Here is a 12,618-nt window from a genome sequence, read left to right on the forward strand (position 1 = left end):
AGGCCTAGGCTTCGGTACTGCGTGTAGCCTTGACGCAGTCATCTAAAAAGGATTAAATGATGTGAAGGTGATAAAAATGAACTCACGCACACAGAGAAGTCTATGGGGGACATTGTCACGTTGTCGCTTTGTCCTATTGTCCTTGTCGAATGTGCACAGAGACAACAATCTGTCAATCTGCAGGATCTTAAGCGGTTTGTAACTACACAGGTTGTTGTTTCGGTGCCTAGGACAATGAATTCATGTAGAGACATGGTTCGAGATCGAGGTCATTGTCTGTCCAGACATGACTGGTTAGAAGAGATGGGAACAGAAATGAAAGATCAAGGTGTCACCGAAGTTAAGCGTTTCCCCAGGAACCAGACGATGGGAAAATCATCAATACGTAGCCCATCTTTTCTCTACCAAACCTTCCAAAGGCAATAAGACAGGTTACGTTAACATCGGAGTATAGGTTTATATACCAAATCCACTCCCTTGTTACAAGGGTCGGAACTTCGGTCCGGGGGCCAAAACTTGCACTAGCAAGGCAAGGTGCTTCCGTTGTAGTGGAACTCATGAGAGTTCAGAGTGTACAAATGCGATCACGTGTACTAACTTAACTAGATTATGGCCCCATTGTCTATAGTGGAGACTGTACAAGTACTTTACAAAAATAGATTCAATTCATCATCAGGGTGCTCAGGTCCCAAATCAGTTGAAGTTAAGCAACGTTGGAGAGTCCTCAGACCGTGTTCGGCAGCTTGACCCCTGAGAGTTTCTAGGACTTCAGTCCTGCCCCACAACGAAACACATGTGATACATGTGCTATCACCTTAAGCAAGTGAGTGTGTTCAAACATGCCTCGACCTTCTACCGCCTCACAAGCAGCTTGGGCTATCCGGGGTAATACTGTGCTGAGCAAGTGCTTGGAGTAGACACTAAGACACTATTTAGCGCTATAAACTTCACACATTATTGTTATTTATCATTAGTTACGTACTAGTTTTAAGAGAATTTCTGAGACATGGAGTGATTTTACTGTCTTTCTTTGACAGGTACTTATTTTACAATGTTGGCTTCTATAAATAGATAGCTTGTGTTGTCAGAATATTGCTGAAATATTGCCGATGTGACTTTAAATGTTTGCGGTTTGCGTCAGTCATGGCGTCACGCTTGACAGAAACTACAATAAATTGCCTTGAATGCGGGAAATGATTGAAATTCATCTGTTTTAATTTCGCCAAATTCTTGCCTCGATACTCTTCCCATGCATATTGCATATCACATGAGCATGTGTCGACGCACGGATCTCTCACAATCTGATACATTCTGTAATTTGTTTTGTTTACACTTCACACTAGTACTGTTTTCCGAGCATGGCGTTTGATTTTCACCTAATGTATTTCATTGATTTCACCTAGACGCTTGGTATTGGTGACGAAAAGCATTTGTCGTTTAATATTAATATGCATGAGGAATTCAGGGACTCGTGTAACGTAAGCTAAGTGATTAAATAGGCGTGACATAATCGTGTAATATAACCGACACACTCGGAATGTGCGCCTCCGCGTTCGTGTTTTTTATATTTTCCCCAAAATATCCTTAACCATTCCAGGGTCGACAACGTTTCAGACTTATCATTCTTGATATGATGAAAACAACATACGCCCATCGTTGATAGGTTTATTTGAAACTCCAGTGAATATTCGATATCTATGTTTCAAACATACACTAAATAATGCCGTGGATTGTGATTTTGTTATATGTAAAAAATGGCAAGATTTACTAAGCATGCAGTTTTAAGTATTTCCCCCCTGCTTACAGTAGTTGAATGGCATCACAGAAGAGAGAATTTTCACCAAAAAACTACAAAATGTGTATTTATGTTCATGTTTTGGAATTCCATAAAGACAATACTATTAGAAAGACATTTGACTCAGTTTGGTGAAACACAGACAAACCATAGGTTTTCGTTTAATAACATAACGTTACTATCAAAGACATGGACAAATATTTGGTTTTGTTTAACCTAAAAACACGAGACCAGTGATTGTGACGTCAGACATGTGACTATTTGTTGGTAGGAAATGGGATAGAAATGAACACAGAGAAGGACTGAAAGAAAACTGATTATATTTTAGGACTTGGGTAGAAAACCTGTGACCATGTTTAGGACTGGGATTGGAAAAATGTGACTGTGTTTAGGACCTGGGTAGGAAAATGTGAAAATGTTTAGAACTGGAATTGAAAAACAAACTGACTGGTAGGGATTGTGATTGGAAAAACGTAACTATGTTTTGGACTGTGATTGAAACAAATTTGACTATGTTTAGGACTGGGATTGAAACAAATTCGACTATGTTTAGGACTGGGATTGAAACAAATTTGACTATGTTTAGGACTGGGATTGAAAACTTGGGACTATGTTTAGGAATGGGATTGAAAAACTTGTGACTATGTTTAGGAATGGGATTGAAAAATATATGTGACTATGTTTTAGACTTGGATTGAAAACATTTGACCATGTTTAGTACTCGGATTGAAGAAATGTGACAACGTTTACGACTGGGATTGAAAAGATTTGAAGTATTGCAGATTCATAAATATAATCGTAGTTGTATAACTAGGAATATAGTGAACTGTGGCGTCGTTGTCATGGAAGGGAAATTTTAAGTGGTGTACGTTTTATGAACATATAAAGTGTGTTCTGTATTTATAGCACCCTCCGTTTGCAGGTCGTCAAGTACAAAAGACTAAAACATATATTCATCGTCGTTCCAGAGGCCAGAGAATGCTGCTGAGTGAAATAAATCAATAACAGTCTTTTTGCAATACATGAATCCATGCTTTGTTTTGACAACATTCATCAACATGTATGCGGCAAGATATGTGGCTGCAAACAATGTGATGAAGGCTGAGGAGGTAGTGTCTGTGACATTGTATCGCCCAAAGGGGATTGTCTCCACCAAAAACAAAAAAATGTATGTGCCATAAAGTTGGCAAGGTTGTGACTGCTTAAGTCTTATCATATCGCCCCAAAACCAAAATGCACGAGGATTATATATATATATGTAAATGTGTGCGACTAATAAAATATATTACACCCGTGCATTAATTAAGCACCAAGCTATTTTCAAAATAACATATGATGCTACAGAAAAGTTAGGGTATAGATATCAATTTAATCAACCTGTAGTTAAAGAAGCTATATCCACTGACAGTTTTACAAATACCATAACCTGTTCTAATCTTTATGCAAGAATATGTTGATGAAAATGTGATGGGACTGAATTTTTACCCAAAATAACTATTCCTCTCCTGCTCAAACTACACAATTAAATTAGGTTTTGACTAAAAATAACAATTCTGTTATATACCAAGATGACATTTACACATCAAGTTAGCTTTAATTATGCGTAATCAGGAAGAATCCGAATGTCAAATATTCAGACCTTTTTCCAACAATTCAGATTGCTAATTGACAAAAAGTGAAAAACGGCCACATTAATAACATTTTGGAATAATATTTTATGATTTTGAGTTTATTGTAATGAATAAACACTTCTCCGTGCCGGATACTGATAATAACAACTAAAATCTGTTTGTTTTGTTTGTAAAGCAACTTTTTCTGCATTTACCTTTACCTCAATCATAGTTTACCAAATTTCATCCATTCACAATATATAACGAGTTTATAGGCCACACAACAATCAATTATTACTTTTACTTTTCAAAATAAGGTGACTTGTTTTAGGACAGAATAAAACCTGTTTTAAATATAGGCAATTATCTTAATTAAAGTACAATGGTAATGTCACTGATGTTTTCGTTTTTGAAATGTTAAATGCTTGCTCTATCAAATCATTAAGGTTATTTTTTGGAAAGAGTGTAGAATTTCATTTCAGACAAAATTAATTGGTAAAAATACAGGGTGGTGTTTATTTAATGCACAGATGTATATATAAAGCAGTGCACCTCAATTTCATTCTGAGTATATACGACCTTGTGAATCAGTCAAGGAGGAACACTAGGAGGTATATTGTTCCACATACAAGAACTTTGTTATCGATATCCTTTTGCAAAGAATTCACGCCTTTACGGTTCTAATAGTTTTTGAGGCCTTAAAACTTAGTTTCAATAAGGAAGTCGATTGTCTGCCAGCATTCATTAAACTATAATTTGCCAGCGTACCCCAACACACTTCATAAAATATACATTAACCTGGCTCACACACAATGTTGTAAGAACCGGATATCTTGAATAATATAACTGACTGACTGACTGACTGACTGACTGAGCTTGGTTTTACGCCGCTTTTAGCAATATTCGAGCAACATCACGGCGGGGGACACCAGAAATGGGCTTCACACATTGTACCCATGTGGGGATTCGAACCCGGGTCTTCGGCGTGACGAGCCAACGCTTTAACCACTAGGCTACCCCACCGCCCTAAATAATATAACGGTAACTGTGATAGGAAAGCACCCTAAGGGAGCTACTTGAACAAATGAAGTCACGGATACTGCCGGTGTACAAGAACACCCATCGTACTATTCTCAAAGGCAAAAGTTAGTGTGATTAATATTGACTTAAGGCTAGATATGTTAATAAACAACTGATAATTTTATGATGAGACATTTTTAATATTGCACGAAAATCATTCCACAATAGGATTGCAAATGACACATCTTAAACTTTTCTGGCGGACACATGCTAAGTCATTCTAAACATTCGTGCATATTTCATGCAGGCAAAAATTGTAAATTTTGATTTCTTGTTTTACTTTGAAATGTTGTTGATTACATTCAAAGTATTGTGAATATACAAATAATCAATTTCGCAAGCTTAACAACGTTTCACTTTTCATAGTTTACCCTTTTTATCAGAAATTTCATGAAATTGTGTCACTACCGTTACGAAATTTGTAACGCCATTTTGAAAAGAAAAAAATCCAAAGATGATGATCATCTAGTTTTACAATGTAACATGGCTAATGAGTTTTGAAATTTTATATTTATTGCTTTAAAGGGGCCAACAAGCCAAAGAATTTCTTTCATCCTGATTTGCAAATGTAAAAATAATATGTAGCAAAACATTCAAATGAGAATATGAATGATATTATTCTTACTTAAAGCTGTATTGCACTACAAATTCCAGACATAAACAGATAAATCAACTTTAATTAAATACGGAAAATGATATTGTTATGGCATGGACATTGGAAACAATTGTTATGGTAGTGAGACAACAACGGTAGTGACAAGAATATGTAATAGGCAAATGATTTACTTATTGATGTCCCTGTCATGTAAAAAAAACGGGTAAAGACTGCGTGTTACGGCAGTGACATTGTGACGGTATGTAATGTCACTACCATAACGGCCCTATCACAGCCGTTTTCTTCTTTGTCACAGCCGTTACACTACCCTGTCCTTACCGTAACAAAAAAAAAATCACACTTATATGCTTATTGATTTTATTCATTTGCCACAACATTTTTATGTTAAATATGATTCCAAAACATTTGATATCTTTGAATTGAAAATTTAGATACAAACAACTTTAAACTAGAAAAGTGTCACTGCCGTCACAAAATCTGTCCTTACCGTATCAAAACCCATGATAACCGCAGTGACCGTAACGGTAGTGACAGCCACTAACAATATCAGTTTTAAAACAATAACTGTTCCCCAAAGATTACTGAGCACATGGTTTCAATTGATTTCCCCTGCTGTCTAAGGTACTAGGCATTGTTTGGATTCACAAAACTAATTGGTTTCCGTGGCAGCCACGTAACGGTAAGGACATGCACAAATCTCAGATATCATTTTATACACACCTATTGTGCAATAAAATTCAGAATTTTGTTTTTTTGTGTCAGTGTTTGACAGTCATGTTTCCTCACTGCCATTGCTTTCAAACATGAAGTAGAATCAGAAGACAGCACAGGGAGTAATCATTTTTGCAATTTTTTGGATGATGTTACGGTAGTGACATCAAACCTTGTGACAAAGTTTGACCTTTTTTTACAAAATGTTTTTCCATACAAAAAAGGCCAACCCACACCAAACATATAGCAGTAACATAATTAATTATTATGTGTAAAAGAAAGTCCTTTTGAAAAAACAGGAAAAAGAAAGAAAAAATCAAATTGAACATCGGCGACTGCGGTTGTGACACATGGAAATTGAATAAAATTGGGTGGTTTTGGAGGTTTAAAATAAATAAAAAAATATTTTTCCCCCCACTTTTGTCACTGTAAAGTGTAGAATTATTAACTGAGATAAGGTAGTTACCATAAAAAAATATTGATCTAGACAAGTTTGTCAAGTACAAATATATAACATAAATATGCACGAATTTTGAGAATGAATTAAATCTAGCATGTAAAGTTAAAATTAATAGCGTTATTTTTATATTATGTATTATAATTTCTAAGATGCTTCAGTGAAAGATCAAAGGCGCCGACAGTACTTTATCAGACGATAATGTGCACTCTTTGCATTACGTCACAATGTAAAGGCGTCACTGTGCCATTCTAGTCTGCCCCCTCGTAATCGAACCATTTTGCATTACGTCACAATGTAAGCGACGCCACGATTCATGTCAGTTGTCATCGCCTCGTATGGACTCTTTAGTCCAGTAAAATTAGTGGAAAAAACCACTGAACCTCCAAAAAATTGGTACAGAAATGGTTTTGTGTTTATATCGTTTACAATAGTTATGTAAACAATATATAAAAAGTCCTCCCTTGGATGTTGATTATTTTTCTTAATTCTGAAAATAAGTCCAGAAAATGGTATAAGATCTTGCAAAACATACAACTGAAGTGTACAAAATACTAAATAATGAAAATAAAAACTGAACAAAATTTATGACATGAGGTTTGAACTTGGATTTTGGACACTCCAGCACACTGGAAACACGTAAATGACAGTTATCTCCCCTTTGTTTACACTAGATTGAAGTAGCAGAGTGGAAAGGAAAGGTTATATCTTTAATACAACACTAACTAGATGAGGCTATAGTTAGCCAAATAGATAAAGGATTAAAAAGACAGCTAAAAGTGTCAACCAAGTCAGTGATCCTGACCACCCGATCCCATTAGTCGCCTCTTACGACAAGCATGGGTTACTGCAGATCAATTCTAAATTGGATCTTCACGGGTGCGGGGCTACTTGATCAAAGCTCTTGAAAGGTTTTGAAAGCACTAGTATTGTCCTTTTTATTGCTAGTAAAAATATTAATGATATTGGTATTTTTGAAACTGAAAAACTAATGGACAAATACTTTAAATATTTCAAATACTTAAATAGTAGGTGGTGCATGCTTGTTTATCAACTATCTTTAAATTTTGCTCAGGAAACGAAAAGATCTCTGACTGTCAGAGGGATGACTATATATCCCATGTTATTACATGTCGTTGGGGGTAACTGTCATGAAATCATGTACAATTCAATGTACCCGTAAGTGCAAAACTATTGCAAGCACCGTTGAATCAAATCACCTCACCCAACCACATCTCAAATATTCAGGTTAGCCTGAACACAATCCTTCAAATTATCGGACTTCCTTTACTCAGAATATCTTCTGTTACTGCTAACTTTTGCTTGGAATAGCATTGTCACCAAGCACGATACTCAAATTTAGTTCAAGTATATAGACTATGAGACCAAGGGTATCTCTGTCAAGCCCTTGGTGTTCAGTGTCACCATCACTATAGTTCAAGCCAACCGATATGTTAATTAATATCTTGTTCATTATTACAATCTCTAGTTACAGAGGAAGGAGCTAAGTGCAACGCTGCCGAAAATGGGTGTACACAGGGTCAGTTCATTCAATTTGCAACAGATAATGTAGATCAAATCTGAGAACATTGATTACCGATGACGTTTTTGCCAGTTAGGTGACTGTTTGCCAAGAATGCTGAGGTGTTGATGCGCTAAAGGGGATGGGTTCATATGTCCTGGGTTCATATGTTACGGAGATGCTGAATCAAATAGCTTGATGTCCTGAACAATTCATGTAGAATATAAAATGAATCACTAGATTGTATCATGCTCAGTATTGAGTTATGTCACCTTCGTGCCTATGATCAACCTGAATTAAACATGTTGAAAACACTCAAATCATTTCTGTACTAATTATTTGGAAGTTTTGTCACATTTTGACTGGACTACTTACAGTAAACTACTCCGTTGTAACCCGTTTCTTGTTTTTTTGCAGTTGCTTCACACTGGTGGAAACATTACTTTTATGTATTACGACGGTTAAAATGTCTCAGTTCGACTCACAAGTTTTCAGCAACACGGTAACGTTTGCAATAAGCGCCTACACTCTCTCCAAAATAATGCTGCCCGTCTTGTTAGCCGTTCTAAGCCGTCCTGTGATGTACAGTTCATTCTGGATTCCTTACACTGGTTACGGATCCATGAAAGAATTGATTTCAAGGTACTCACTCTCGCTTACCAGTGTGTTAACTCCACGGCTCCCTCATACTTGTGTGATCTTCTCACACCATACACTCTCGCTCGTGCCCTCAGATCCAGTAACCAACACCTGCTGGATCCTCCATCCTTCAACCTCAAGACATTTGGTGCCCGTTCTTTTGCTTCAGTTGCAACCGCACTATGGAACTCACTTCCACTTAAATTACGTACAGCTCCATCTCTTCAAGTGTTCAAGCGTAACCTCAAACAGTCGATACAAACAGTAACTCTCTCCAAGCTCATATTTACTACAATACTGATTCATATGAATTTTTGATGTGTTTGTTTTTAAACATTTGTGCGCGCTTTGAGCATGCCCCTTTGTGGTATGAAGTATTGCGCAATAAAAGTACCCCTATTTTTATTATTATTAATGTTTACATTCCCACAATGCAATCGTGGAATGTCGCTTGATTACTCAGCTTCATCTGGATGTACTGATCTAAACTTACTTTGATAGTAGAAATGCGACGTTCATATTGCCCCATATGGTTTACGTTAATCACAGGTGTAATTAAAATAATTTAGAGAAGTTATTTAATCCGAACGTAAACCGTCATCAAACTGTTATCAAGCGTCCTCGTACTTTAACTATAATAGTTCAGGGCGAAAATGTGCTTTATGACACTAAACATGGTGGTAGAGCGAACTGTATTTCTTAAATATAAAACAGACTATAGATCGCCAACAACTGAAGGTATGGACTGTACTAGGGACTATGAGTGTTTTGAAATATTAACTCGACTGGAAGAACGGAACAAAACAACTTCGGTCTGGTGAGCGTCATACATCTGTAGATTAGAGGTTGTTTGAAGGAGGGTGACTGTCTACGGTGCACGTGGGATTGGGGTGGGTTGGGAAACATTTAGCTGTGTAGGATGGGGATGGGAGACATGTGAATCTGTAGGGTGGGGTGGAATATATTTGACTGTGTAGGGTGTTATTGGGAGACATGTGACTTTAGGGTTCAACTTGCAGTGGAAACATGTAACTGGGTAGGGTGGGGGTGGGAGACATGTAACTTTGGGGTGGGAGGCATGTGAAACTGATAAGCATGTATGTTACTGTACAGGGTGTGGGTGAGAGTCATGTTACTGTGTTGGGTGATTGTGGGAGACATGCGACTGTACGGCTGGGTTGGGAAGCATGTGCCTGTGTAGGGTTGGATGGGAAACATGTGTCTCTGTTGGATGGGGTGAAAAATATGCGACTGTAGGGTGGGGTTGGGAAACATGTGCCTGTGTAGGGTTGGATGGGAAACATGTGTCTCTGTTGGATGGGGTGAAATATATGTGACTGTAGGGTGGGGTTGGGAAACGTGTGCCTGTGTAGGGTTGGATGGGAAACATGTGTCTCTGTTGGATGGGGTGAAAGATATGCGACTGTAGGGTGGGGTTGAGAAACATGTGCCTGTGTAGGGTTGGATGGGAAACATGTGTTTCTGTTGGATGGGGTGAAAGATATGTGACTGTAGGGTGGGGTTGGGAAACGTGTGCCTGTGTAGGGTTGGATGGGAAACATGTGTCTCTGTTGGATGGGGTGAAAGATATGTGACTGTAGGGTGGGGTTGGGAAACATGTGCCTGTGTAGGGTTGGATGGGAAACATGTGTCTCTGTTGGATGGGGTGAAAGATATGCGACTGTAGGGTGGGGTTGGGAAACATGTGCCTGTGTAGGGTTGGATGGGAAATATGTATCTCTGTTGGATGGGGTGAAAGATATGTGACTGTAGGGTAGGGTGGGAGAGTGTTACTCTGTAGGGTCGGGATGGGAGACATATGACTGTATAGGATAGGGGTAGGGGACATTTTGCTGTGTAGGGTGGGGTTGTGAGTCGATATGTAGGCCGACAGCGCCCTTTTACCTACGTAATAACCAACGGCACATACGTCCATGAAGACTGGCCTTGTGCTCTGGGGAAGGTCATTGAAATGCGGTACATTAACCCTGCCAAGGATGCCATCAATGAACCTGTGCCAAATGGTTATTTGCTACAAGTTATTCCACTGTGCATATAGAGTGTGTCTGGGGCGCCAAACACAAGCTCGTCTATCAGTCATGAACAAAAGACAATTTCCAAAGATGTTGAGAAAGACAACGACTAGTGGTGCTCTTTGTGTTTAAATCTGTATCTCGATAGTTCGCAGGATTCCAAGACGCATTTCACGTTGAGATGGACAACGGGTTAGGCGGCTGAGTTTGTGTGCTGGCGACTCTGAGGGCGTGGGTTCGAATCCCGCATGTGACTCGACCAACAAAAGTACTAGAATTTGTACTTTACTGAGAAAGTGCAATCCCAAATATAACATATGTTACACTGGACCACTTTCTAAATGGCATTTTGTATTCATATAACCCAAATGTTGATATCAGTAAGGCCTTCGATAATGTTTGACATAAAGGCATAATATATAAGCGTCAGTCCTACATTATCAGGGTTAAACTGCTTGTATGGTTCAAGCGTTTAGAATCTCGATGTCATCTAAGTGGTTTCAGGGCTAATTTTTTCATTCTACAAAGACGAGTTTATCCATAACAGTAAAACCAGATTTGATAACTGATAACGATATTATTCGCGAGGTATCCTTTCAAAAACAGTTAGAAATAAGACTTCAACAAGATTACATGTAGAATAGTCACGTCGAAAATAGATTTCAAAAGATAGTCCGATGATAAATTGTCTCAAAAATTAGAAGTACCGCCTCAGCTGGAAAATACTACAAACAAAAATATGGGAACACCTTAAAATTTGTTTGTCATATTTAAACTTAAACGTGGTGAGGCCATTTATACTCTACAGTAAATGCAACTTTTTGTGTGCTAAATGGGGACTGTAAACGACATGTTGGAACATGCAGTGAAGCAAATGATCCAAAATTCCTTCAGTTTGAGTGAATCACAGAGGTAGACACCTGAAGACGGCGAGCAGCACTTCTTATGGATTTACCGTCCTGTAACCATGCATTGGCCCTCCTGTCGTTGGCGCTTAACGGTTAGCGCATGGTGAACAGGTTGTGAGGCTTCAATGTTGTCTGTAGCTTCTTTTAAAGGAAATGTTGCCACAAGCTGCATGGCAAGTCTTTCTTCCACATGCACTAGTCTGTTGTGTTTGGACGTTTGAATCAAACATGATGCTGGTGTGTTTCAGCTTACAACATGTGACTGCATGTGTAGGGTGTAGGCATGTGTCTTTAGGGCAGCACTGGAAACATGTAACTGTGTAGGGTGTGCGGTGCGAAGCATGTGGTTGTGTGATGTACGGGTTTGGAGTCATGAAGTGTGCTTGGTGGGGGTTGGAAACAATTCACTATCGGGTGACCATGTTGGGTTGGGATGGGAAACGTGTGTCTTGATGACTTGATCACCTTGAATATCCCCGTTAGAGGACACGTTATGCAGCTAGTAAGGCCAGATGCAGAGTTTGATAAGAAATAACATGGCTAATTTCATTGCTAAGTCTAATTCGATTGAACATTTCAGTTTCTAGTGAAAATAACATTACATACATCAGAAAAGACATTTGTGATATGCTGAGTGATATTTTGGTTGCACAGCCAGCTCTGAGATTGAATCATCAACGAATATTGGAAACCCCAAATCTCAGTTGTGTCAAAGGATAAATCATTGGCACAGGTGCATGATGAACAATGATTAGGAAAGATCTTCCTATTGACGATGACAACTCTTACTGGCACCGTAGTGAGCTAGCATTGCACATGGCATCGGTAATCGAGAACACATTTTTAAACAGAACATTGTCTTAGAATGTTTCACATCAAGTTTGCTAATTAGGTATGTTGGGGTGTCTGATCACTGAGTTTTGTTGTATTATTATCATTAGTGTATTATGGATTCGACAATTATTTTACGAATGAGGAATTAGATTGTTATATTCAATAAACAATGAGATACAGGTCTAAGAACAGGCGCTCAATATGGTCGATCAATCGAGAAGAGTTATGGTTGTTTACACAGAGGAGGCAGGAACAAATGGCTATTGTCTACAAACGACATGATCAGTATACAGTTATCCTTGATTCAGTGCATTATTGTGTCATTACCACTCCTTTACACACACGGCATAAGGAACAGGCAATGTAATCGTTTGGGAGAAGGCCAATTCTCTTACTTCTCATTAATACATAAA

Source organism: Haliotis rubra, unplaced genomic scaffold, assembly GCF_003918875.1.
Source record: "Haliotis rubra isolate DU_JTF1 unplaced genomic scaffold, ASM391887v1 Scf460, whole genome shotgun sequence".
NCBI classification, from domain to species: domain Eukaryota; kingdom Metazoa; phylum Mollusca; class Gastropoda; order Lepetellida; family Haliotidae; genus Haliotis; species Haliotis rubra.